Raw genomic sequence first — 26,406 nt, 5'->3', positions numbered from 1 at the left:
GAGTTTTAGAAGCAATGAAAACGGTTTTTCAATGAGTCTGTGAATGTACAAAATAATTACTGGTTCAGCAACCTTAAAGAAAAGTGAACTTTAAGCATCTTCCAGTCTTAACTGGAAGTAAACCCTCCCTTTATTACAGATACATTCCTGTAAAGAGTCAGTCTTCTCTTATGTGAAATGGGGAATAATGCTTGCCTTACAGGGCTGCTGAGTGGAATATATGAGGTGTGGAACTGTGTTGGGCTGCCTCCTAGGCAACTCCCCAGCATTTAGCAGGACCCTGGCCCTCATCAGATACTTGGGAAGTACTAAAGGGAGTTTTCACCCAGGCTCACAAGTCCAGAGGGCAAAATAGGTGGGTTCCACCTTGTCATTCTGATCATATTTGCAGTACCCCTACTCACCTGATTATTGCCATATCAGTTGGGTATACTTTCCCTTTTGCTGGCTCCTGTTTCTGTTCCTGTTGCTGATGTGCTAGAGTCCACAAGGTAACAAAACCCCACTGATCTCTCTGCAGTCCCTGGTGAGATAAATCCCCCCTTTGACCTCTATAAAAGTGTGGAGAAGGCTTTTATCTTCACTTTGGAGTTATATTCCCGAGAGTACCATTCCCATGGTTCTTGTTCTTACGTTGGTTCTGAACAAAACAGCCCTTTTGGTTTATTTTTATGCTCCTCCTTTTGAAAATTCAGACATGAATGCACTGGGGCCCAGCTCAGGAGACACATCTAGATGCCCAGAATTGTACTACCTCAAACCTCCAAAACACAAACAGGCTGAAAGCTTTGTTTTGCCTGTGTTTCTACCCTATGTGGGGGATTTTTCTCAGAAAAGAGTCTGGGTAGGCCTGCCCAACCAGTTTAACAGACCCACAAGCCATGTAAATTATGTTAGAGGAACACATTTTAAAGCTGAAATGCACTCCTTTCCCATTTCTATCCCTTCCATACATGAAACATGAAACTGCTTTGTAAGTTCTTAAAAACTGTTTTGAATGTCTGGCTTTATCATTTTTATGTGATTGTGTGCCCCTATGAAGACAATGATTTTTTCTTAATCCTGGAGCTCAGTTTCTAATGTATTGTCTAACATAGTAGATATTTAATTATTAATTATTTTAATTGATTAACTATAATGGAGTTCAGAACCAAGCTCAATACTGTTCCTGACTGTTCTTAATTAAGTGGCCTAAGCAAGTAACTATTTACCTGTAAAGTATTACTTTTAATTTCCAAAGGAACATAGCAAGGAAGGTCTCTAACCCAAGATCTTCAATCTTGTTTTAAAAACCTTGTATGTGCCAGTGTTTAAGCAGACCCCTTACTTCCATCATAATCACCTGAGGGAAATGTTAAAAATGCTGACATGTGGGTGCCTTTCCCACTCCCACCTCCCATTGTCATCCTTGAATCACCTGATCAGTAACTACTGTTTTGAAAATTCCTCAGGTGATTCTAATGCATCTCAGTTTTGCCAGCATAGGCATGGGGAAACACTGACAGTGATTACACCGTTCTACAAAACTTGTGATCTAAATTACCTTACTTGTTTGATTTCACAAGGAATATACCTTTCCAAATTTTAATATTTCTAAAATTGGATTGCATTCAACAATCAATGTATGTCTATATTTAAACCAGTACATTATTTTTATACATACTTTTTAAATATTCTTTTCCATTATGGTTTATCACAGGATATTGAATGTAGTTCCCTGTGCTATACAGTACGACTTTGTTGCTAAACCAGTACTGTTTTTTAATATTTCCAAATATCCTGTTAAATTAATGCATTAGTATGAATCTATTATTAATAATAAATGTATAATTATTAAATAAATTAGGCATTATCTTTTCTATGCAAGCCTGTGCCCTTTTACAACAATTATTTTGTCTTAATCACCCTGGAGCTCAATTTTCAGCAGTGTCTGATGTAGTAGATATTTAATAATATAATAATGCATTTAACTTTTATTATTAAAGAGTTTAGCAATTATAATTTTTTTGTGTGTGTGTGGTATGCGGGCCTCTCACTGTTGTGGCCTCTCCCGCTGCGGAGCACAGGCTCCAGACGCGCAGGCTCAGCGGCCATGGCCCACGGGCCCAGCCGCTCCGCGGCATGTGGGATCTTCCCGGACCAGGGCACGAACCCGTGTCTCCCGCATCGGCAGGCGGATTCTCAACCACTGCGCCACCAGGGAAGCCCCAGCAATTATAATTTATCTAAAATAACATATAACAAAAATTAACATTGAGTCTTTGTGAGTTGTTTATTTCTTTACACTCTCATATTTAAAAATTCCTATGAGGAACATTTCTAAATGAAATACTTTTTATAATTATTTGTGTAATACAAGGTCATTAGACATTTGGATTATGCAGAAAATATAAGGAAAAATATAAACAAAACCATAATCCAATCATCCAAAGAAAGTACTTGTAAAATTTTCTATCATCATCCTATATTTAGTCATGATTAAACAAGGCTCAGAGCCTCTTAAGAGGAATACTGCTTCTTTCAAAGCCCCTGCCAAGGAGACATGTTTAACTTGCTATGTTTATTTTTTATGTCTCCTCTCCTCTCCTTAAAGCTAGTTGGATCACATTTGACCAACTTTCAGTTAGTTCCTGTTTTTCAAAACTGTGAAAATAACAGTCATGTTTCAGCAGGTCCACTCTCAGTTGGCAACTTTGGGAACATTAAGTGAATACATTTACTTAATAGAACGGAGCTATTTATATAATGAAACTTAAAAGTTGTCCTGAGAGTAGGAAAAGGACTGGATTACATGAATGAAATGGACAAAATCCTATGTCTATTCACTGTCCTCTTCCCTGATATCACATATTTCATGTAATAAACATGTGGATTTTGTTTAGAAAGATCCCATTTTAAAATTTTCAAGCATATGGCATGTAATGTAGTTGTTATCTTGTGTAACCAGTCGAAGTGCTTTCTGAGTAATATAAACATACATAACCAAATAAATAAGGCATACCTATAAATTTTAAAATCTTAACATTTATTTGTATATTTAATTTTCCCCCAAACATTGTTTTAAAAGTTACAATTAGCCTGTTTGGAAATTTACTCTTTCCCTTGTAGCAGATGGAAAATATTTTCCATTTAGTAAAAATAAACTTTGGTGAATTTCATATGAAGAGAGAAATCTTCAGATGTATGCCAATGTAAAAAAATCATTTTCCCACAAATGGAAAGAGCTTTATTGTGTTTCTGACTGTAAAATATGCATCCTAAAGTGGTTTTGTTGTTGCTTTGGAACAGAGAGAAAATGTATTAAGAAGAAAAATTTTAAATCTTACTTTCAACACCCTGTTTCCTTTACTAAGATCACACGTGCGTAGATGAATTTTAAAGTTTTTATCTATTTTTCCTAAATCAACAAGTATTACTTACTCTCTAATTATATTAAAGTTTGATTTTTAAAAGAGGAAGCAGGAATTCCCTGACAGTCCAGTGGTTAGGGCCCAGGTTCGATCCCTGGTCAGGAACTAAGATCCTGCATGCTGCACGGCCAAAAAAAAAAAAAAAAAGGAAGCAAACTAAATGTGTCAATCAGCTTAAAGACAGTGAAGAACTTGATGAAAAAGCAACAACAAACGAGAATAATGAATTTCAAATTACTTCTGAATCATTTAGCTAGTAATATAAACGGTGGTTTTTACCATGACAGTGCCTCAGTTATTTTACTCTGTTCATTGGTAAAATGGAGATAATTTCCAGGGCTGCCTAGAGAACTAAAATAGGTAAAGAGAGTGTGAGCTATGTTTACCTACTTCTTATGTTCACCTGCACTTGCAGGACCCAAGTCCCTCAGATTCCCCTCAGTTGTTGGAAGTAGCATCCAAACTGTCACAAGCCCACTCCATTCCTGTGCTGTGGTGAGCCACCTCCACCCTCCATCATTACAGATTTCTCTAAACACCTCAGTGTCCCAGTTTGTCTCCTATAGAGGTGTGCATTTTTATCCTCTACCTGACTTAGAATTGTACTAGCTTAGGTGAGTACTATCTTAATGATGCTTGGACCGTGGTATGTATATTTTTAGCGAAAAGATCTTTTTCTCAGCACGTGTATATGATTTTTTGTGTGTGCAGCCAGGTCTCTCTTCTCCATAACATTCAGATATTAGGGGCTGAGTCTTTTATCCACTCTGACAATCTCTGTCATGTCTTAGAGAGCTTAGACCATTTCCATTTAAAATGATTATCAGTATGGTTGTCCCACAACTCAGTAATGCTTGTTCATTTTTTAATTGAAGTACAGTTGAATTACAATATTATATTAGTTTCAGATATACAGAATAGTGACTCAGTATTTTTACAGATTATACTCCATTCAAAGTTATTATAAGATAATGGATATAATACCCTGTGCTATAAAATAGGGGTATGGGATTAAGAGATCTGTTGATTTATTTGTCTTTTTTCTTTCTGTATTTCATTTTGAATTGTTTCAATTGCTGTGTCTTCAGGTTCACTAATCTTCTGCAACATCTAATCTGCCATTAACCCCATCTAACATATTTTTCATTTTAGACATTGTAGTTTTTATCTCTAGATGTTCAATTTGGGTCTTTTTTATATTTGTTGTATTCCATGTCTCCACTAACTACCTTCAGTCTTTCCTCCAGCTTCTTGAACACTATTACTTATTAAAAACAGCAAGAAATACTTTACTCAAGACTACTGCAATAAGGATCAAAACTATTGCAATAAGGGAGAGAAATTGAACTCAACTCCAAATACAACAGGGACAGCTAGGGATTTATGGCCAATGGGAAGTGTGAGGGAGAGGATGGAAAATTATGAAGAGAAACTTGGTTATGTATCAAGCTTGATTAGATATCAAGGTTGGGGGAATTCTTGATAAATTGCCTAACCAGAATTTCTTGCTAAAACTGGGCTTACCAGGCCAAGGCCAGAACCAAGGACAAGACCTCATTGAAAAGAAGGCCAGAGGAGCCTGAGTAAAGTTTTGGTCTAAGAGGGAGTCCTTGTCTGTATGTATCAGTGATTTTTTGAAGCATTCCACAAAGACTACCTGCTTCAGAATCTTCTGTCTCTCTTGCTAATAATGTAGACTTTGGCATCTCTCTCCAGATTTCATGAATCAAACACACTTCCAACTGGGCCCCAAAACATACATTATTATCATGTTCCCCTGAGAGGTTCTAATGCACATTAACACTTGAAAACCACTGGTAGCATAGTGGAAACACAATTACATTGAATACAAACATGCCTAGAAACAGGCTACAAGAAAATACATGAAAATGCCAGAGATCCTGGCAACGCAAATATCATATGACCTAAATTGTCTTACTCTATGCTAACATCAATTTTAAAAAAATCTTCAACATCTCTCACATTGGGATATGTCATAAAATATATGTGTAGATTTTATGTGATGGGTTTTGTTTTTTTTTCTCAAAAAAGTGTTTCTGAATCAATGGTGTATGTTACAGGTACTCTAATAAAAAAACTAAGGTATATAATTATATATGGGAATGTGCATATAAAACTAGAAAAAGGGGCTTCCCTGGTGGCGCAGTGGTTAAGAGTCCGTCTGCTAGTGCAGGGGACATGGGTTCGTGCCCTGGTCCGGGAAGATCCCACATGCCATGGAGCGGCTAGGCCCATGAGCCATGGCCGCTGAGCCTGCGCGTCCAGAGCCTGTGCTCCACAACGGGAGAGGCCACAACAGTGAGAGGCCCACTTACCGCAAAAAAAAAAAAAAAAAAAAACAAAGTAGAAAAAGACGTAAAGGAAATCACAACTAATGACATTTAGGAATGATGTGTGATAAAAGGTAATTTTTCTGCTGTTATTTACTTCAATGTCTGGTTTTTAGATTTTTATTTTTATTTATTTATTTTTACATCTTTATTGGAGTATAATTGCTTTACAATTGTGTGTTAGTTTCTGCTTTATAACAAAGTGAATCAGTTATGCATATACATATGTTCCCATATCTCTTCCCTCTTGCGTCTCCCTCCCTCCCACCCTCTCTATCCCACCCCTCTAGGTGGTCAAAAAGCACCCAGCTGATCTCCCTGTGCTATGCGGCTGCTTCCTACTAGCTACCTATTTTACGTCTGGTAGTGTATATACGTCCATGCCACTCTCTCGCTTTGTCACAGCTTACCCTTCCCCCTCCCCATATCCTCAAGTCCATTCTCCAGTAGGTCTGTGTCTTTATTCCTGTCTTACTCCTAGGTTCTTCATGACATTTTTTTTTCTTAGATTCCATATATATGTGTTACCATACGGTATTTGTCTTTTCCTTTCTGACTTACTTCACTCTGTATGACAGACTCTAGGTCCATCCACCTCATTACAAGTAGCTCAATTTTGTTTCTTTTTATGGCTGAGTAATATTCCATTGTATATATGTGCCACATCTTCTTTATCCATTCATCTGATGATGGACACTTAGATTGTTTCCATCTCCAGGCTATTGTAAATAGAGCTGGAATGAACATTTTGGTACATGACTGTTTTTGAATTATGGTTTTCTCAGGGTATATGCCCAGTAGTGGGATTGCTGGGTCATATGGTAGTTCTATTTGTAGTTTTGTAAGGAACCTCCATACTGTTCTCCATAGTGGCTGTACCAATTCACATTCCCACCAGCAGTGCCAGAGGGTTCCCTTTTCTCCACACCCTCTCCAGCATTTATTGTTTCTAGATTTTTTGATGATGGCCATTCTGACTGGTGTGAGAAGATATCTCACTGTAGTTTTGATTTGCATTTCTCTAATGATTAATGATGTTGAGCATTCTTTCATGTGTTTGTTGGTAGTCTGTATATCTTCTTTGGAGAAATGTCTATTTAGGTCTTCTGCCCATTTTTGGATTGGGTTGTTTGTTTTCTTGTTATTGAGCTGCATGAGCTGCTTATAAATTTTGGAGATTAATCCTTTGTCAGTTGCTTCATTTGCAAATATTGTCTCCCATTCTGAGGGTTGTCTTTTGGTCTTGCTTATGGTTTCCTTTGCTGTGCAAAAGCTTTGAAGTTTCATTAGGTCCCATTTGTTTAGTTTTGTTTTTATTTCCATTTCTCTAGGAGATGGGTCAAAAAGGATCTTGCTGTGATTTATGTCATAGAGTGTTCTGCCTATGTTTCCCTCTAAGAGATTGATAGTTTCTGGCTTTACATTTAGGTCTTTAATCCATTTTGAGCTTATTTTTGTGTATGGTGGTAGGGAGTGATCTAATCTCATACTTTTACATGTACCTGTCCAGTTTTCCCAGCACCACTTATTGAAGAGGCTGTCCCTTCTCCACTGTACATTCCTGCCTTCTTTATCAAAGATAAGGTGACCATAGGTGCGTGGGTTTATCTCTGGGCTTTCTATCCTGTTCCATTGATCTATCTTTCCGTTTTTGTGCCAGTACCATACTGTCTTGATTACTGTAGCTTTGTAGAATTGTCTGAAGTCAGGGAGCCTGATTCCTCCAGGTCCGTTTATTGTTCTCAAGATTGCTTTGGCTATTCGGGGTCTTTTGTGTTTCCACACAAATTGTGAAATTCTTTGTTCTAGTTCTGTGAAAAATGCCAGTGGTAGTTTGATAGGGATTGCATTGAATCTGTAGATTGCTTTGGGTAGTAGAGTCATTTTCACAATGTTGATTCTTCCAATCCAAGAACATGGTATATCTCTCCATCTATTTGTATGATCTTTAATTTCTTTCATCAGTGTCTTATAATTTTCTGCATACAGGTTTTTTGTCTCCTTAGGTAGGTTTATTCCTAGATATTTCATTCTTTTTGTTGCAATGGTAAATGGAAGTGTTTTCTTGATTTCACTTTCAGGTTTTTCATCATTAGTGTATAGGAATGCCAGAGATTTCTGTGCATTAATTTTGTATCCTGCTACTTTACCAAATTCATTGATTAGCTCTAGTAGTTTTCTGGTAGCATCTTTAGGATTCTCTATGTATAGTACTATGTCATCTGCAAACAGTGACAGCTTTACTTCTTTTCTGATTTGGATTCCTTTTATTTCCTTTTCTTCTCTGATTGCTGTGGCTAAAACTTGCAAAACTATGTTGAATAAGAGTGGTGAGATGGGCAACCTTGTCTTGTTCCTGATCTTAGTGCGAATGCTTTCAGGTTTTAACCATTGAGGATGATGTTGGCTGTGGGTTTGTCATATATGGCCTTTATTATGTTGAGGAAAGTTCCCTCTATGCCTACTTTCTACAGGGTTTTATCATAAATGGGTGTTGAATTTTGTCAAAAGCTTTCTCTGCATCTATTGAGATGATCATATGGTTTTTCTCCTTCAATTTGTTAATATAGTGTATCACGTTGATTGATTTGCGTGTATTGAAGAATCCTTGCATTCCTGGAATACACCCCACTTGATCATGGTGTATGATCCTTTTAATGTACTTTTGGATTCTGTTTGCTAATATTTTGTTGAGGATTTTTGCATCTATGTTCATCAGTGATATTTGCCTGTTGTTTTCTTTCTTTGTGACATCCTTGTCTGGGTTTGGTATCAGGGTGATGGTGGCCTCGTAGAATGGGTTTGGGAGTGTTCCTCCCTCTGCTATATTTCGGAAGAGTTTGAGAAGGATAAGTGTTAGCTCTTCTCTAAATGTTTGATAGAATTCGCCTGTGAAAGCATCTGGTCCTGGGCTTTTGCTTGTTGGAAGGTTTTTAATCACAGTTTCAATTTCAGTGTTTGTGATTTGTCTGTTCATATTTTCTATTTCTTCCTGATTCAGTCTTGGCAGGTTGTGCATTTCTAAGAATTTGTCCATTTCTTCCAAGTTGTCCATTTTTTTGGCATAGAGTTGCTTGTAGTAATCTCTCATGATCTTTTGTATTTCTGCAGTGTCAGTTGTTACTTTTCCTTTTTCATTTCTAATTCTATTGATTTGAGTCTTCTCCCTTTTTTTCTTGATGAGTCTGGATAATGGTTTATCAATTTTGTTTATCTTCTTAAAGAACCAGCTTTTAGTTTTATTGATCTTTGCTATCGTTTCCTTCATTTCTTTTTCCTTTATTTCTGATCTGATTTTTATGATTTCTTTCCTTCTACTAACTTTGGGGGTTTTTTGTTCTTCTTTCTCTAATTGCTTTAGGTGCAAGGTTAGGTTGTTTATTCGAGATGTTTCCTGTTTCTTAAGGTAGGCTTGTATTGCTATAAACTTCCCTCTTCGAACTGCTTTTGCTGCATCCCATAGGTTTTGGGTCATCATGTCTCCATTGTCATTTGTTTCTAGGTATTTTTTGATTTCCTCTTTGATTTCTTCAGTGATCTCTTGGTTATTTAGTAGTGTATTGTTTAGCCTCCATGTGTTTGTATTTTTTACAGATCTTTTCCTGTAATTGGTATCTAGTCTCATAGTGTTGTGGTCGGAAAAGATACTTGAAACAATTTCAATTTTCTTAAATTTACCAAGGCTTGATTTGTGACCCAATATATGATCTATCCTGGAGAATGTTCCATGAGCACTTGAGAAAAATGTATATTCTGTTGTTTTTGGATGGAATGTCCTATAAATATCAATTAAGTCCATTTTGTTTAATGTATCATTTAAAGCTTATGTTTCCTTATTTATTTTCATTTTGGATGATCTGTCCATTGGTGAAAGCAAGCGGACTCTCAACCACTGCACCACAAGGGAAGCCCCTATTGTTTCCTCTAAACGGAGACGGGTTTCCCCTCACATTGAATAAAATTAGGCATAGTAGAGAAATTCAGGCCATCGATGTTGGGAACCAAAAAGGAAAAAAAGCAAAAGGAAAAAAAAGGAGTCCCTAGGGCTTCCCTGGTGGATCAGTGGTTGAGAGCCCACCTGTCGATGCAGGGGACACGGGTTCGTGCCCCGGTACGGGAAGATCCTACATGCCGCGGAGCGGCTAGGCCCATGAGCCATGGCCGCTGAGCCTGCGCGTCCAGAGCCTGTGCTCCGCAACAGGAGAGGCCACAACAGTGAGAGGCCTGTGTACTGAAAAAAAAAAAAAAAAAGGAGTCCCTAAGATTGAGGACTTGAGAGGTAATCATGTTAAGTCCAAGGAGTTAAGGAACACCTAGAGACAGCCACCTATTTTCTTAAATATAATTTTAAAATCTTGTTGTTTTGAAACATATTTTAGTAACAGCAAATCCTAATCCCACTGTTTATTCTAAGAGGAATTGTATTTTCTCTCGCATTGAATAAAACTGGGCATAGTAGAGATAATCAGGCAATCGATGTTGGGAAGCAAAAAGGAAAACAATGGGAGTCTCTGACTGGAGAGGTAATCATGTTAAGTCCAACTTGTGAGGAAGATGAAATTAGGGGAGAGCAGAAACTATGAAGAAGTAGAAGCAAGGACACAGAGAAAAGCTTTCCAGGAGAAAATTAAGTCACCTGTCAGCAATGCGTGAAGATAGGCATTTGTTGTACGAATGCATATTTTGTGGGAAAGAACGTGCCAAGTAGACTTTGTCAATCTCTTTGATTCATATACATTTTCAAAACTGAACTGAATGGGTACTGTGTGGTAGATAATATCTCCTAACTTGTTTTTAAAAATAAGGACAGATTTATTTTTCTCTTTTAGCAAAACTTGGATGTCTATTGAAGAAACTTAAAAAGTAAAGGGTCACCTTTGTGACCAGAGCCAGCATTGCAGCTTGAACATCACTGAGCTGGAAGCCTGGGACAGAGAAACAGTGTTAATCTTGATTAATGGTGGAACAAATTTTGGACCTGTTGAGACTGAGGTAAGTTTGGGACATTCAGGAGGAAAGTTCCACTAGAGAATTGAATAAAAGTCTGTAGGGCCAAAGAGTAGTTTGGGCTAGACATGTGGAATTGTAGTGACAACTGCAGAAGTGAATGGGATCAGCTAAGGAGAGCATGGAGACCAAGAAGAGAGAGGACTTGCAATATTCAGGGAAGCAATACAGCTCAGGCTCTAAGAGTCCAGGTGTTGGAACTTGTCACTTCTAATTGGGTCTAAATCTCAACTCGGCCTCTCAGTATTCCAGTAAAATAAAACTATAAGATGGTTATATAAGATTCACGTTGAATATAAGAACAGAGAAAGGGTGGAACCAAGAGAATGTTGAAAGGTATATTATGCAAATTGTATCTGTAAGAATTCTGGTACCACTTTTAAAATATCAAACAAGGTAGAATTCAAGGCAATGGACACTCACTTGTATAGATAAAGAGGGACACTTAATAAAGAGAAAAGATCAATCCACCAGATGGTATCCTAATCCTTTATTTATATGCACCTAAAGGCATAAAGCAAAAAATATAAATCAGAATACCAGGACAAGTAGAAAAATTCATAATTATAGTGAGAAAGAATAATACAAGGGATATTTTTTTGGTAACTAATAGTGTTTTCAAAAATTATCAGTAAGGACCTCAAAGATTTTACAAAATTCTTAACATATTTGACCTTATCACATATATAGAACCCAGCAAATAACAACTGTTGAATAACTGGGGAGCTGCAGGTTGAAACATTTTCAGAGCTTGCACAGGTGGGAAATCATTCAGTTGTCATCAGCCAAATTGCAGAGTCCTCCTGAATACTGGGAGCATTCAGTAGAGTCCTCGGAAGGAAAATATTTTAGTATTAGTAATAAAATAACCCTAGAGTAAAACGTACCGTAAACATGCCTGATAAAATTTAAAGATAAGCCTCAAAAGAGTTAAGATGATCTGCCTACTAGAACAAAATCCTGCACCCTTTAAAGGAAGAAAGCAATCCCGATATTCAACCACATAAAATTCACAATGTCCAGCATTTAATAAAAACTTTCTAGCAATACAAAAACAGTAGGAAAATATGACCAATAATCAAGAGGGAAAAATAGTCAATATAAACAGCCCAGAAATTATAGCAGCATCTCAGTTGAGGTTAACATCCAAAGACTTTAAAGAGCTATTATAAATGTTCCCAAGGATTTAAAGGAAAATATTAATATAATAAGGAGTTAAATAGAAGACATAAAGGCTACCAAGTGAAGCTTTGAGAGATTTAAAAATACAATTTCTGAATGAAAATTTTATTCATTGAGGTTAATGGTAGACTCGACACTGCAAAATAAAAGGTCATTGAGTTGGCTGGCCTAGCAATAGAAACTAAGAGTTTCCTCAGTGATCTGTGGGACAATACCAAGATGTCTAATATATATATATATATATATATATATATATATATATATATATATATACGGTTAGGGAACAATAAAAATATTTGAAAAAATAATGGCAGAACATTTCCCAAATTTAAGGAAAACTAAAAACTCAGAGATTCAAGAATCTCAATGAAGCCAAGCAGGATAAAAACAAATAAGGCCACACCAAAGCATATAATGACAAAATATCTGAAAACTAGTAATAAAAAGAAAATCTTAACAGCAGCTGGAGAAGTTGACAAAGAAACAGAAAGAAAAACAAAGGTAAAAGTCACTATGTATGGATTACTTATCAGAAATAGTGTAAGCCAGAATACAAGGGAAAGTCATGTTTGAAGTGCTTAAAAAAAAAACTGTCATACTAGAATTTGATGTCTATTTAAATATCCTTGAAAATAATGATAAAATACTTCAGTATTCAACAAAGCCTGAGAGAGTTTGTTGCCAGTAGACTAGCAATATAAAAAGTATTTTTAAAAATGTACTTCAGACTAAAGGAAAATGATGCCAGATGGAACACTGAATCTGGGCAAAGAACTAAAGAACACTAAATATGGTGAATATGTAAGTAAATATAATTTTTCTCAGTTTTAAATATTTTTAAAAGATTATTTTAAAACTAATATAAGATTGGGCTTCCCTGGTGGCGCAGTGGTTGGGAGTCCACCTGCCGATGCAGGGGATACAGGTTCGTGCCCCGGTCCGGGAGGATCCCATGTGCAGCGGAGCGGCTGGGCCCATGAGCCATGGCCACTGAGCCTGCGCGTCCGGAGCCTGTGCTCCACAACAGGAGAGGCCACAGCAGTGAGAGGCCCGCGTACCTCAAAAAACAAACAAACAAACAAAAAACCCCAAAAAACTAATATAAGATAAATACATTATGGAATTTATATGATATACACCAGTAAAATATATGACAAAAATACCAAAATAAGGGAGAAGAAAATGGAATATGATTATTGTAGGATTCTTACATTCATATGTGAATTGCTAAATCAGTATTCGAAAGTAGATAGTAAGAAGTTAAAAATACATTACGCAAATTCCACAGAAACTAGTAAAAATAAAGTGTACTAACAAGCCAACAGAGGAGATGACATAAATTACTAAAAATGTTCAAGTAATCCAAATGAAGGCAAGAAAAGAGGAAAAATTTAAAAAGAGACACAATCAAATAGAAAACAAATAGCAAAATATCAAATTTGAACCAAATTTTGTTGAAAATTACATTAAACGTAAGTGTTATGAACACTCCAATTAAAAGGCTTGCTTGTCTGACTGGATGAAAAGGCAAGACTCAAATATTTGCTCTACAAGAAATAGACTTTAGGGACTTCCCTGGTGGTCCAGTGGTTAAGACTTTGCCTCCCAGTGCAGGGGTTGCGGGTTCGAGCCCTGGTCGGGGAGCTGAGATCCCACATGCCTCACAGCCAAAAAACCCAAACATAAAACAGAAGCAATATTGTAACAAATTCAATAAAAACATTAAAAAATGGTTCACATCAAAAAAAATCTTAAAAAAAGAAATAGACTTTAAATATAAAGACACAAATAGGCTAAATTCAATGGGTAGAAAAGTATATTAAGAAAAACTCTAATCACAAGAAAGGCTTGTGGTTATGTTAACATTAGACAAAGTATACTTTAGAACAAGCAATATTCAGAAAAACAAAGACATTTTTATAATGATAGAAAGATTAATTCATCAAGAGGTCATAGAAATCCTAAATATGCTGCACCCAATAATATGCTTCAAAATGCTTGAGCAAATCCTAACACTGAAAAGATACATAGACAAATCTGAAATTATAGTTGTAGATTTCAATGCTCCTCTCTCAATAATTGATGGAGCAAGTAGACAAAAAATTAAGGATATAAAATCCTGAACATTAACACATGAAAATCTGCACACAAATATTTGTAGTAGTTTATAATTGCCAAAGTGTGGACACAACAAAGATGTCCTTCAACAGGTGAATGGATAAACAAACTGTGGTTCATCTATAAATGGAACAGTATTCAACAATAAAACTACATGAGCTATGAAGCCACAAAAAGACATGGAGGAAACTTAAATGTATATTTCTAAGTGACAGAAGCCAAACTGAAAAGGCTCCATACTGTATGATTCCAACTATATGACATTCTGGAAAAGGCAAAATTATGGAGACAGTAAAAAGATCCGTGGTTGCCAGGGACCAGGGAGAAGAAAGCAAGGATGCACTGGTGGAGCACAGCGGATTTTTAGGGTACTGAAAGTATCCTGTATGATACTACAATGGTGGATAAATGTCATTATACGTTTGTCAGAACTCATAGAATGTACAATACAAAGAGTGGACTCATATAAACTCTGGACTTTAGTTAATAATAATGCATCAATATTGGTTGGTTCATCAGCAGATGTTAACTAAACTTATCGTGGTGGACATTTTGCAGTATATACATATAATCATTGTTGTACACCTGAAAGTAATATAATGTTAAATGTCAATTATCTCTCAATAAAAAATAAAATAATAAAATGAAAAAAATAGCGGCTCATCAGTTGTAGCAAATGTACCATTCTAATGCAAGATGCTAATATTAGGGAAACTGTTGGGGGCAGAAGGTGTGTATGGGAACTCTGTACTTTTGATTTACTGTTTGTGTAAACCTAAAACTGCTCTAAAAAAATTAAGCCTATCAATTAAAAAAAAACCTGAACAACACTATTAACTTGACCTAATTGAAATTTGTAGAACAAATTTCAACCAACCAACAACAGCAGAATAAGTATTTTTGAGTAAACATGGAATATTCAAAAACATTCAACCATATTCTTAAGACAGACAAGTTTAAAAAAATTTGAGGATTAAAATCATACAGAGTATGGTCACTGCTGGCAGCTGAATTAAGTTAGTAATGAATAACAGGAATATATCAGAATATCCTCTAATACTTGAATTTTAAACAACATGATTATAAATAATCCATGGATCAATGAAGACCTCACAAAGAGAATTATAAAATACTTTGACCTGAGTAATAAGAACATAATATATCGGGCTTCCCTGGTGGTTGCAGTGGTTGAGAGCCCACCTTCCGATGCAGGGGACACGGGTTCGTGCCCCGGTCCGGGAAGATCCCACATGCCACGGAGCGGCTAGGCCCGTGAGCCATGGCTGCTGAGCCTGTGCGTCCGGAGCCTGTGCTCCGCAACGGGAGAGGCCACAGCAGTGAGAGGCCCGCATACTGCAAAAAAAAAAAAAAAAAAAAAGAACATAATATATCAAAATATGTGGGGTGTAGATGTGTCCATGCCATGACCAAGTGGTGTTTATTTTAGGGATGCAAGGCTGATTCAACATTCAAAAATCAACCAATGTAATCCACCAAATAAAAAATATATATCATTTCAATTAATGCATATAAAGCATTTGAGGGACTTCCCTGGTGGCGCAGTGGTTAAGAATCCGCCTGCCAATGTAGGGGAAATGGATTCAAGCCCTGGTCCGGAAGATCCCACATGCTGCAGGGCAACTAAGCCCGTGCGCCACAACTACTGAGCCCGTGCTCTAGAGCCCGCAAGCAACAACTACTGAGCCCGCATGCCACAACTACTGAAGCCCGCACGCCTAGAGCCCATGTTCCGCAACAAGAGAAGCCACCACAATGAGAAGCCTGGGCACCGCAACAAAAAGTAGCCCCCCACTCACCACAACTAGAGAAAGCCCGTGCACAGCAACAAAGACCCAACGCAGCCAAAAATAATAAAAATAACAATAATAATAAATAAACTAAAAAAAAGGCATTTGATAAATTCCAAACCCTTTCATGATTAAAAACTCTAAGTTAAGAATAGAGGGTAACTGGGGCTTCCCTGGTGGCGCAGTGGTTGAGAGTCCGCCTGCAGATGCAGGGGACGTGGGTTCGTGCCCCGGTCCAGGAAGATCCCACATGCTGCGGAGCGGCTGGGTCTGTGAGCCATGGCCGCTGAGCCTGCGCGTCCGGAGCCTGTGCTCTGCAACGGAAGAGGCCACAAAAGTGAGAGGCCCGCGTACCGCAAAAAAAAAAAAAAAGAATAGAGGGAAACTTTCTCCACTTTATACAGAGTATTGACAGTGACCTACAGATAACACTGTACTTAATGCTGAAAGACTGAATACTTTCCCCCTAAGACAGGGTGCAAGACAAGAATGTCTGCTCTCTTCACTCTTATTAAACATAGTGTTGGGAGTTCTAGCCATTGCAGGAAGGCAAGAAAATGGAATGAAAAGCATACAAATTAGAAAAGAAGAAATAAAGGAAGAAATAAAACTGTCCCTATTTGCAGATGACATGCATGATTGCCTATATATTGTAGAATATCCCAAGGAACCTACATTTTGTTATCTTTTAAATAACTCCCACATGAACTTGCAAAGAAATGTGTTTCAAAGAAGAATATATTCAAAAAATAAAAGAAGACCATTATTTGCTGACGTGTAAAGGATTCCTCTATTCTATACAAGTGTGTCATCAGGCTACTTATGAAATGTTAAGAGGCTTGGTTGTGTTGACTCTCCACCAGCCTATAGCCTCAAAGGACTTCATGTTAAGCTAGGGGAAATTTGAAGTAGCCAGGAGAAATCATTCCATCTCACCAAGTTGTTCACCCAGGACCACAAAGGACTGTCACACTCTATGCCCACCAGGGAACATCAAAGGGGAGAGTGAGTGTCTGGGGGTCATATGGTGTGGGTTTGAGTCCCAGCCTTGCCACTTATAATTAGCTGGTGCTGCAGACAAACCCCTTCAGCCTCTACTTCCTCTTCGGTAAAACAGGTATAAAAGTGGTACCTACCTCAGAGACCTGTGCTGAGGATTAGATGATGCAAGTAGAGCACTTAACACAATCCCTGTCACATAGTATAGGATATTTACAGTAAAGGCTACTTACAAAACCTGTACAAAATGAGAAACTTCAGGAGATAATAACAAAAATATACAGAGGCATATTTGCTGATCTTTATGTTTTCTGCTCTTATGTCACATGGCGTGGAGATCCCTGGTTCTTTGAGCAAAGCCAGAGCCAGCTATTCAATACCAAAAGGTGATGGTAATGGACTACATGATCTTCTCTTTCAGCCTGTTCTTTGTTCTTTTCTTCTGAGAGCTGCAGACACCAATGGAGTTTGAGAATCTTTCATCTTAGAGAGGCTGAATCTCCTGGAGTTAAGTTGTCCGAAGTTGTTTCCACATTTGAAAAGCCCTGTGGGACACTAATATGATGAGGAGCAGAAGAGAGAGAATCAGCTGCAACATGAAAAAGTGATAGGGAATCATGTCTGACCAACCACCCATTGTGATGGACAGATTTTCACTCAGAGAAGGCCCTCTCTTCACTCTGCCAACAGCAAGGAGTCCATAATTTTAAAGTGTTGGAAGAGGAGCTGTCCCACAGTCACAAACTCTCTGGGTTGTCGTCTCCTCTTTCACTCAGTCTAAGTTCACAGTGATGGGTGATTTGGGCAAGAGGCTTAAAGGGAGGCTGGCCAGAGCAGTTCAGTGTCTGTTGACCTGGCAACGGGGTGGCTCCATTATTACCTGCCTCTTTTTTTTCTCCTCTGAAACTTCCATTATTACCCTAGCATGCAGAGCTGCTTATCAGAGTCTTGGTTGCCAGTTCAGCCTTGGGTGGAGGAGCTACTGCTAGTTTTCCTAGAAACTTTATTCACTGACTAATTTATTTGGTGTTTCCCATTTCGTACTGAAAAAATGACTTGTGATTCTTTTCTGCCAGTATATGGGGTGGGAAAAGAAATGTTGTAGCACTCATCAAAAGTGTCCAGCCACTGTTTGTCACATGTAGTTATCTCCTTCTGGGCTTCACTATAAATCCTTACTCTTGTTTTGGGTGGATTATGCTAGACATGGGGTTCTTTGTCCCCCAGGGCCCTCAAGGAAAGACCTCATCCACCCTCCTCCCCAATTAGTCTCAGGGAGAGGAGGTCATTTCTCAGAAGCCCTTTGCCTGGCTCTCATCAGAGGCAGCTCCCTTCACTTTGCCAGGAGGCCTAAATTAATTCCTTTAAAAGAATCTACCACATGAACAACCTTACTCTGTGACTCTCTCCATGTCTAAAACTGATGGAACTGAATACAACCTCTGAGTTATAATTCTTGCCTAGAAACAGCTTTCTTCCAAAGGAGGATCCTGCCACCTCCCTGCTCTCCTGGAGTGATCCACCGGGATCAGAAAGATGCTCATCAGGAGGCATCCAGCACCCTGGGAATGTGAGGACGGTACAGTCACCGTGTGACGTAGGGCCTTGGTCCCATTCCCTTCCAGCCTCAATGGGCCTGTGAAGACGGAAGCCGAGCCATACATTCAAAGGAAAAAGGAAGAGGGACTCACAATTTTTGAGGACAGATCTGCTGAGAGTCAGGAATCTGGTGGAGCTTTACCCTACTAGTAGTGGAGGGGGCAAGAGAGGGTGAACTACAGATGTGAATATATTTGAGGGGCAGCATGATCTGGAGAGCATGTGGAGAGAAGAAGGAAAATACACACGTTTCCATTTTGACTGTGAGTCAACGCCGTTTCATGCAGTGGAATAAGTGCCTTGAGGGCTGGGGAAAAAAGGTGTTTGCACCATTTCCATTCAACTGAGTCATGTGCCCCATGAATGGAGTTTGGGGTAAGGGAATGAACTCACCACTGACTCTGTTTCCCGTGTTTCCCATGTTTTCCTGTCCCCTTATTTCCTTGTTTCACATGAGAGAAGAGTGATTTCTTTGAGATCCTGAAGGGTGAGATCAAAGCCACTTGTCTGCCAGACAGGACACTGGACACTGGATCAAGAGAGACAGGAGACCTTCCTGTTCATGTCTGTAAGTCACTTCACTCCTCTTAGTCTCACTTGGAAAATACATATTTGTGTTATGTGTGAGCTTCATTGCTTTGGGGTAGAGTGATGGCACTGCAAACAAACAGGTGGAAACTGAGAGCTTGATGGATGAACCAATGGCCATGGCATGGGCTTCAGTACCTGTGTTTCCTGATGTACCATTCTGGTTGTCAGGCACCTCCCATCTTTCTGTCCCCACTGTCAGGGCACCCCAGGTTCCTGGCTTCTGTCTACATTACTCTAATGTCACAAAGGGCTGGGCTGGAGCAAAGGGGTAAGAAAGGGGGTAAAGAGAGAGCCCCTGGAAAACCTGCTGTTTTCTGCTCTCCTCCCCTGGAGAAGCTGGGGAAAAGGAAGAAAGTCATCATCCTGTTTGTTCTCATTCCATGTGCTGTCATGTTCCCTTACTTCTGGCTGCAGATAACTTCAAGAAAATACTTTTCCATTGAACCTTTGAAAGGTAGGGTGCTGCATAGCATCAAAAACTATTTCTGTGTATTTTGTACAGGACCCTACAGTACCATCCAGGAGATCTCCCTGGGTCCCGGGGGCAGACCTCACCTCAAAACTCTGGGATGACCTTGGGTAAGTCACTGCCCAAAGAGGAGGTGGTCTCACCTGTCAAAGAGGATCACACCAGCCTCTTCTCCCAGCCAGCTAGGTCTGGGCCAGAGAATAAAGTTATTTCTATTCAGAAAAATACTTTGAGTTTCTAGAAGGGAGATATTTTTCCATGTAAGTTCAAGGAATTATTTTAAGAGTCATGCTGCAGGCTCAGAAGAATTCTACATTCAGTCACTATATCTAAGTTCAATTCAGTTAAAAAGTCACTGAGTTCCAGACCCTGGGCAAGGCTTTAGAGATATCTGTTGATGCATGGTAGGATACCTTTGTGGTTAATATCAATGGGCTTTAATACCATACAGTCCTGGGAAGGGCGCTTCCTCTGTCTCCTACTAACCGTGTGACCTAGACAAGTTCCTTAACCTCTCCATGCCTTGAATTTCTGATCCATAAATGGTGATAAAACCTTAAAGGCTGTTGTGAAGATCAAATATGTTAATGTCATTAAAGTAGTTAGCATGGCGTCTGTCACAGAAATATAGGCTACACTGGACCTTCAGTCTCTTGTTCCACCATCTTAATGTTGAGTTCTGGCTCTGGATTTACCTGGTGGTAGTGTAACTCACTTAGACATGTTCTTCCATCTCAAATACATTACTTTTACAAAGGGAAACAAAAGCTAAGCAATAAATGTTGGGTTGAAAATGCAGATTTTGATAAAGTTTATAAGAATGATCCTACTTCAGTTTGTAGAACTGGTATAAGGATATAAAAAGGCTTGACGACTCTCAATTTTATAAGCCATTTGCATTTATTTAACAAATATTTATGGGGCATCTACTACATGCCAGGCCCCATTCAGCCTATAAATCTTGTCTTCATCTCAGGACTTTTTTCTAGTCTCCAGACCCATGTATCCAATTACCTGTCAGAAATGTGTATCTAGAGCAGTAGTTCTCAAATGGTGGTGATTTTGTTCCCCAGCTCCAGGAGACATGTGGAAATGTCTGAAAACATTTTTGGTAGTCACAACTGGGGGTGCTACTGAAATCTTGTGGGTAGAGGCTAAACATCCCACAATACATAGAACAGCCTTCACAACAAAGAGTTCTCTGACCCAAAGTGTCAACAGTGCTGAGGTTGAGAAAACCTGCTCTAGAGCAAGGTAAACGTTACTACCCACCCTATGTGCACAGATTCAGCGTAGAACCCAACAACCCTGGATTAGAATAACTATGCTGCCTCTTATCAGGTGTGTCCTTGGAAAATGTATTTAACCTCTCTGAGCCTCGGTAGAGTGTGCCTTGGAGGAGGAATGAGTTGTAACGGGAATACTGATACTTAACTTACAGAACAATTGTAAGAAGTTATAAAAACAGTATGTAGAGTTCTTAACACACTGTCTGGCCAGTAGTAGGCCCTTGAAGTGTTAGTTTCCTTCCTACCCCACTTCCTCACTTCTGCTTCCAAGATTACTTTAACCTAAACTACATAGCCCTAAACAGCATAACTATGTCCTAAAGAGCTTCTGGAACTATGACAACAAGAAGGAATATAACTCACACAGACCCACCTAGTGTCTAAGAGTTGGTGCCACTTTTGTGTTGTAAAGTTGTCTAATGGAGGTGGGCTAGGGGAAAAATTGTCACCCCATTTCCATGGAATCAGTGTACCTTTACTGAGCTCTTATGAGGCCCTCTTGGAGAGTTAACATCAGGAATGCCCACTAACTGGGTATGTGAGTTCATCTTGTGGCTCAGTAAACATAAACACCCAGAGAAGCACAAGCATGATGATGGGTGTTCTGGAGAAAGCAATGGAGCAAAAGGAAGGAAATGTTGGTCCCTAACTATTTTCTGTACGACCCTGGCTAAGATGCGTAACTTCTCCTGGCTTTTGACTCAGTTTTAGGGCATAAGATTTGAATTGATCTTCTATCAGGCCAAATTTGGGTATAAGCCATTTAGCTTCTCTCTTCACAAGCATTCCTGTCATCATTTAAATTCTCATATCCTAGTGTTACTGAAAGATTAGATGAGTGAAACTACTTTACAAGAAATCTGGGACATTCTGAGGCAGAGGGAAAAAAGAGTACTGATGGAACCTCTCAATGGTTCTTAACACTTCCACTCAAGGGGCATATTTGATTTCCTCTTATATTTGGCCACATCTAGTCACATGCCCAAGCCTGATGTCAGTGGGGTGGGATCAGTGAGCCTGGGAGTGATCTCAGGGACCAGCCAATCTGTGTGACCCCACCGTTAGGCATCTTGGTCCAAGGAGCAGTATTTAATCATCTATGATCTTCCTCAACAAGAGAAGTTGTTGAGTGTGTACCCATGAGGGCACAATACTGGGGAAGTGTAAAACTATCATCTTCTAAATGGGAAGCTCCTGGTCATACTGTGGGGAGGGAAAGAGATGGGACCTCACCCCATCCTGCCATTTATCTGAAAAGGTGACATAGGCTCTGTCAGCCTGAGCTTGGTTATCTGTGACTTATCATGATACCTTTCTCACAGTGCTGTCCTGGACTGTAAGTGAGAAAACCTGTAAAGTACATATGGGACATAGTAAGACTTCAACCAGATTATGGTATCACATATCAGTTCTGGCCCACCGGGCTCCTCCCTCCCAGAGAGGAGGTGAAATTATCCTAATCCAAAGAGCACTACTGCCATAAAGAGCATTTGGAAAGGTAGTAGCAAGAGCTGAAATATATCATAATGTATTAGCTTTAGTGCCAGTTATGAATTATGGGATGAGTTACTTGTGGAAGTTGGGGAAAGAGAAGAAAATCACCATTCTGTCTCCTGTTAAAGTGTATGCTTTCCTGTCCCCTTAGTTTATCATCTAGTTTGACACTAAAGGAAGAGAAGTTTCCCAATGATTCTGAGGTAGAAGAGATAGTACAGAGCAAAATAATGTGGATGCTGGAGAGGAAATTGGAGTCAGGAGACCAGACATATCCCTGACTATAGAACCTCGTTTGAGGCACTCCCTTTGTTCTGGCCTCAGCCCTAACAATATGATGTTCTATACCAGTAGCCTGAGCTTTGGGTCAGAAAACTCAGTTTAAAGCTGGATATCACTGATTAAAGGTTGCACATTTTTTGGTCTGAAGCTCCACGTGGTAGGCAGGATTCTAAGATGATCTCCAATGATTCTCAGACTTGTATAATCCCCTCACCTTTGAGTGTGGGTGGAACCAATGAATATGAAGAGATATCAATTCCATGATTATGGTATGTTATATTGCAAAATGGAGACTATATGTGTGGGCCTGACCTAATCAGACAAGCCATTTAAAGCAGATAATTTTCTCTGGCTGTTTACAGGAGGAGAAGTCAGAGATTCAAAGTACAAGAAAGATTAAATGTGCTGTTGCAAACAAAAAATTTTGCAATTTGTATGGAAACACAAAAGACCCCGAATAGCCAAAGCAATCTTGAGAACGAAAGAAGGAACTGGAGGAATCAGGCTCCCTGACTTCAGACTATACTACAAAGCTACAGTTATCAAGACGGTATGGTACTGGCACAAAAACAGAAAGATAGATCAATGGAACAGGATAGAAAGCCCAGAGATAAACCCATGCACATATGGACACCTTATCTTTGATAAAGGTGGCAGTAATGTACAGTGGAGAAAGGACAGCCTCTTCAATAAGTGGTGCTGGGAAAACTGAACAGGTACATGTAAAAGTATGAGATTAGATCACTCCCTAACACCATACACAAAAATAAGCTCAAAATGGATTAAAGACCTAAATGTAAGGCCAGAAACTATCAAACTCTTAGAGGAAAACATAGGGAGAACACTCTATGACATAAATCACAGCAAGATCCTTTCTGACCCACCTCCTAGAGTAATGGAAATAAAAACAAAACTAAACAAATGGGACCTAATGAAACTTCAAAGCTTTTGCACAGCAAAGGAAACTATAAACAAGACCAAAAGACAACCCTCAGAATGGGAGAAAATATTTGCAAATGAAGCAACTGACAAAGGATTAATCTCCAAAATTTACAAGCAGCTCATGCAGCTCAATAACAAAAAAACAAACAACCCAATCCAAAAATGGGCAGAAGACCTAAATAGACATTTCTCCAAAGAAGATATACAGACTGCCAACAAACACATGAAAGAATGCTCAACATCATTAATCATTAGAGAAATGCAAATCAAAACTACAATGAGATATCATCTCACACCAGTCAGAATGGCCATCATGAAAAAATCTAGAAACAATAAATGCTGGAGAGGGTGTGGAGAAAAGGGAACCCTCTGGCACTGCTGGTGGGAATGTGAATTGGTTCAGCCACTATGGAGAACAGTATGGAGGTTCCTTACAAAACTACAAATAGAACTACCATATGACCCAGCAATCCCACTACTGGGCATATACCCTGAGAAAACCGAAATTCAAAAAGAGTCATGTACCAAAATGTTCATTGCAGCTCTATTTACAATAGCCCGGAGATGGAAACAACCTAAGTGTCCATCATCGGATGAATGGATAAAGAAGATGTGGCACATATATACAATGGAATATTACTCAGCCATAAAAAGAAACGAAATTGAGCTATTTGTAATGAGGTGGATAGACCTAGAGTCTGTCATACAGAGTGAAGTAAGTCAGAAAGAAAAAGACAAATACCGTATGCTAACACATATATATGGAATTTAAGAAAAAAAAATGTCATGAAGAACCTAGGGGTAAGGCAGGAATAAAGACGCAGACCTCCTAGAGAACGGACTTGAGGTTATGGGGAGGGGGAAGGGTGAGCTGTGACAGGGCGAGAGAGAGTCATGGACATATACACACTAACAAACGTAGTAAGGTAGATAGCTAGTGGGAAGCAGCCGCATGGCACAGGGATATCGGCTTGGTGCTTTGTGACAGCCTGGAGGGGTGGGATAGGGAGGGTGGGAGGGAGGGAGACACAAGAGGGAAGAGATATGGGAACATATGTATATGTATAACTGATTCACTTTGTTATAAAGCAGAAACTAACACACCATTGTAAAGCAATTGTACCCCAATAAAGATGTTAAAAAATAAATAAATAAATAAATAAATGTGCTGTTGCTGGCTCAAAGACAGAGGGGTCCAATGACAAGGAATTAGAGTTGCCTCTAGGAACTGAGAGCACCCTGAGCTGACAGCCACCAGACAGCCAACAGATAATGCACTGTAGTCCTTGACCTTTGTGACAGTTCCAGTGTAGTACTGCTGGGTGGATAAGTCTATCTGATTCTAGGTTCATTAATAGGAAATGTGCCTGTAGATCTAAGCCACTTTCTCAATATCACTTTTATAAGGAGTAAAGTTGATATATTGTTCTTATTCTTTTTTCATATTTCTTAATTGGTTTAGAGCTCAGATGTGGAGCAGTGATGTATTAGGGGTGGGGAAGCCTTTAGAAGCCCAAGAATTTTGGAGCAAGACCATAGGAATAATTGGGAGCCAGCAAGACACAGAAAGGGGAGAGAACTGTGGGCCAATTGTAAGACCCACCTATGAGGGCAGAGCAGAACATGTGCTCCATAAGGGCAACTCACCACCAAGAGTTTTGAAGGGAGCGGGCCTGAGCTGTGCAATTAGTTTCTCCTTCCAGTGTCACTAATCAGGTAAGTCGTTCCTGTGATAGAGAAGAAATGAGTGTATGGAGAGTCTAGAAGTGTTTTGGTCATGGATGCCCCGTCATATAGAAGAAGTTAACAGGAATGGAGGATTAGAATTCCCCAGGACAAACCAATGTATGGTCCAACTGACTAAGTTTCTGCCTACTAAATAACTATAATATTCTAGGCCTGCTTTCTTTAAATAATTCCCAAATTGCCTAAATGGCATTTATTTTGTGTGTTCCTCGATCATTCAGTCACATGATTACAGTCAGTCTCTTAGTTTTCTGCCACAGATGGCTAACTGCTTAGCATGGCCTGTGATTTTACACGTTCACCCTCTGAGGGCTAGTTCACCTTCAAAAACCCTAGGACACCTCCCTGAGTTTTGTTATACTGATACTTCCTTCCTGTCTCATTTTAACACAAAATTCCTGACGACAGGCACATGCCTTGTTACAACAACGTGGGCAGAATTTCGCCAACCGCCCGGGTCCCAGTCTAGTGCCTCTATTTCTCCGGTGGCAGCCTGAAGAGCAAAGGTACTCTGCTTTCGGCGAAATCCAGGGTGTGGATGGATGGCTGTGTAGAGGCATTTCCAATGTGGAGAAACAAGCCTGCGCCTCGCGGTTGCCATAGAAACCTGACGTCAATATGGCGACCGTGACGATTTTTTAATACAGACGGACGCTGCTTGATGAGAGAAGCAGGTTCCGCCTTCAGGTTCTTGGGACTCAGCTGAGAGTGTGGGTCCGTGAGGTGCGGGCTGGGCCGCCCTGGGGTGTGGGGAGATAAAGGGATCCACATCCAAGTCACCTCTTTCCCGCTTTGGGGCTTGGTGCCTCCGCTGTCTCGTAGGTAAAGCCATTGGGGTCCCGCCCAGCCCCAGTGGGTGCGGTGTCCTGCTCCAGGGGTGTCCTGGAGCCACTTTCCTTCTAAAGGCAGGGGCGCGGGAGGTGAAACAGGTAACGACTCTAAGCCTCAGCTTTCCCCTCTGTAAAATGGGGATAACAGTGCTTTCCCCACAGGATCGCTGTGAACGTTTAGCGATAACACGTGAATAAGCCGATGGTCCTGTGGTTATTGCAGGAGCATGAATGTCTGTATGAATTCAGGCCACTTCTTATTCCTTTTCCACTCTGTTCTTAGGGGACA

The 26,406-nt window shown here is 39.5% G+C and overlaps 1 protein-coding gene and 1 long non-coding RNA gene across 2 annotated transcripts in view; one reads left to right on the top strand and one right to left on the bottom strand.

Annotated features, from left to right (window-relative positions):
* LOC132512911 (nuclear RNA export factor 3-like) overlaps positions 1-26,406 on the bottom strand; it is a 482,492-nt gene that overhangs the window by 185,867 nt on the left and 270,219 nt on the right. The window lies entirely within an intron of this gene.
* LOC132514061 (uncharacterized) lies at positions 18,400-23,114 on the top strand. Its single transcript, XR_009538610.1, has 3 exons — positions 18,400-19,042; positions 19,568-19,644; positions 22,962-23,114. It is a non-coding gene; the product is annotated as an uncharacterized LOC132514061 (long non-coding RNA).

Source organism: Lagenorhynchus albirostris, chromosome X (genome assembly GCF_949774975.1).
Source record: "Lagenorhynchus albirostris chromosome X, mLagAlb1.1, whole genome shotgun sequence".
NCBI lineage: Eukaryota > Metazoa > Chordata > Mammalia > Artiodactyla > Delphinidae > Lagenorhynchus > Lagenorhynchus albirostris.
This window is presented reverse-complemented; position numbering and strand designations above follow the sequence as displayed.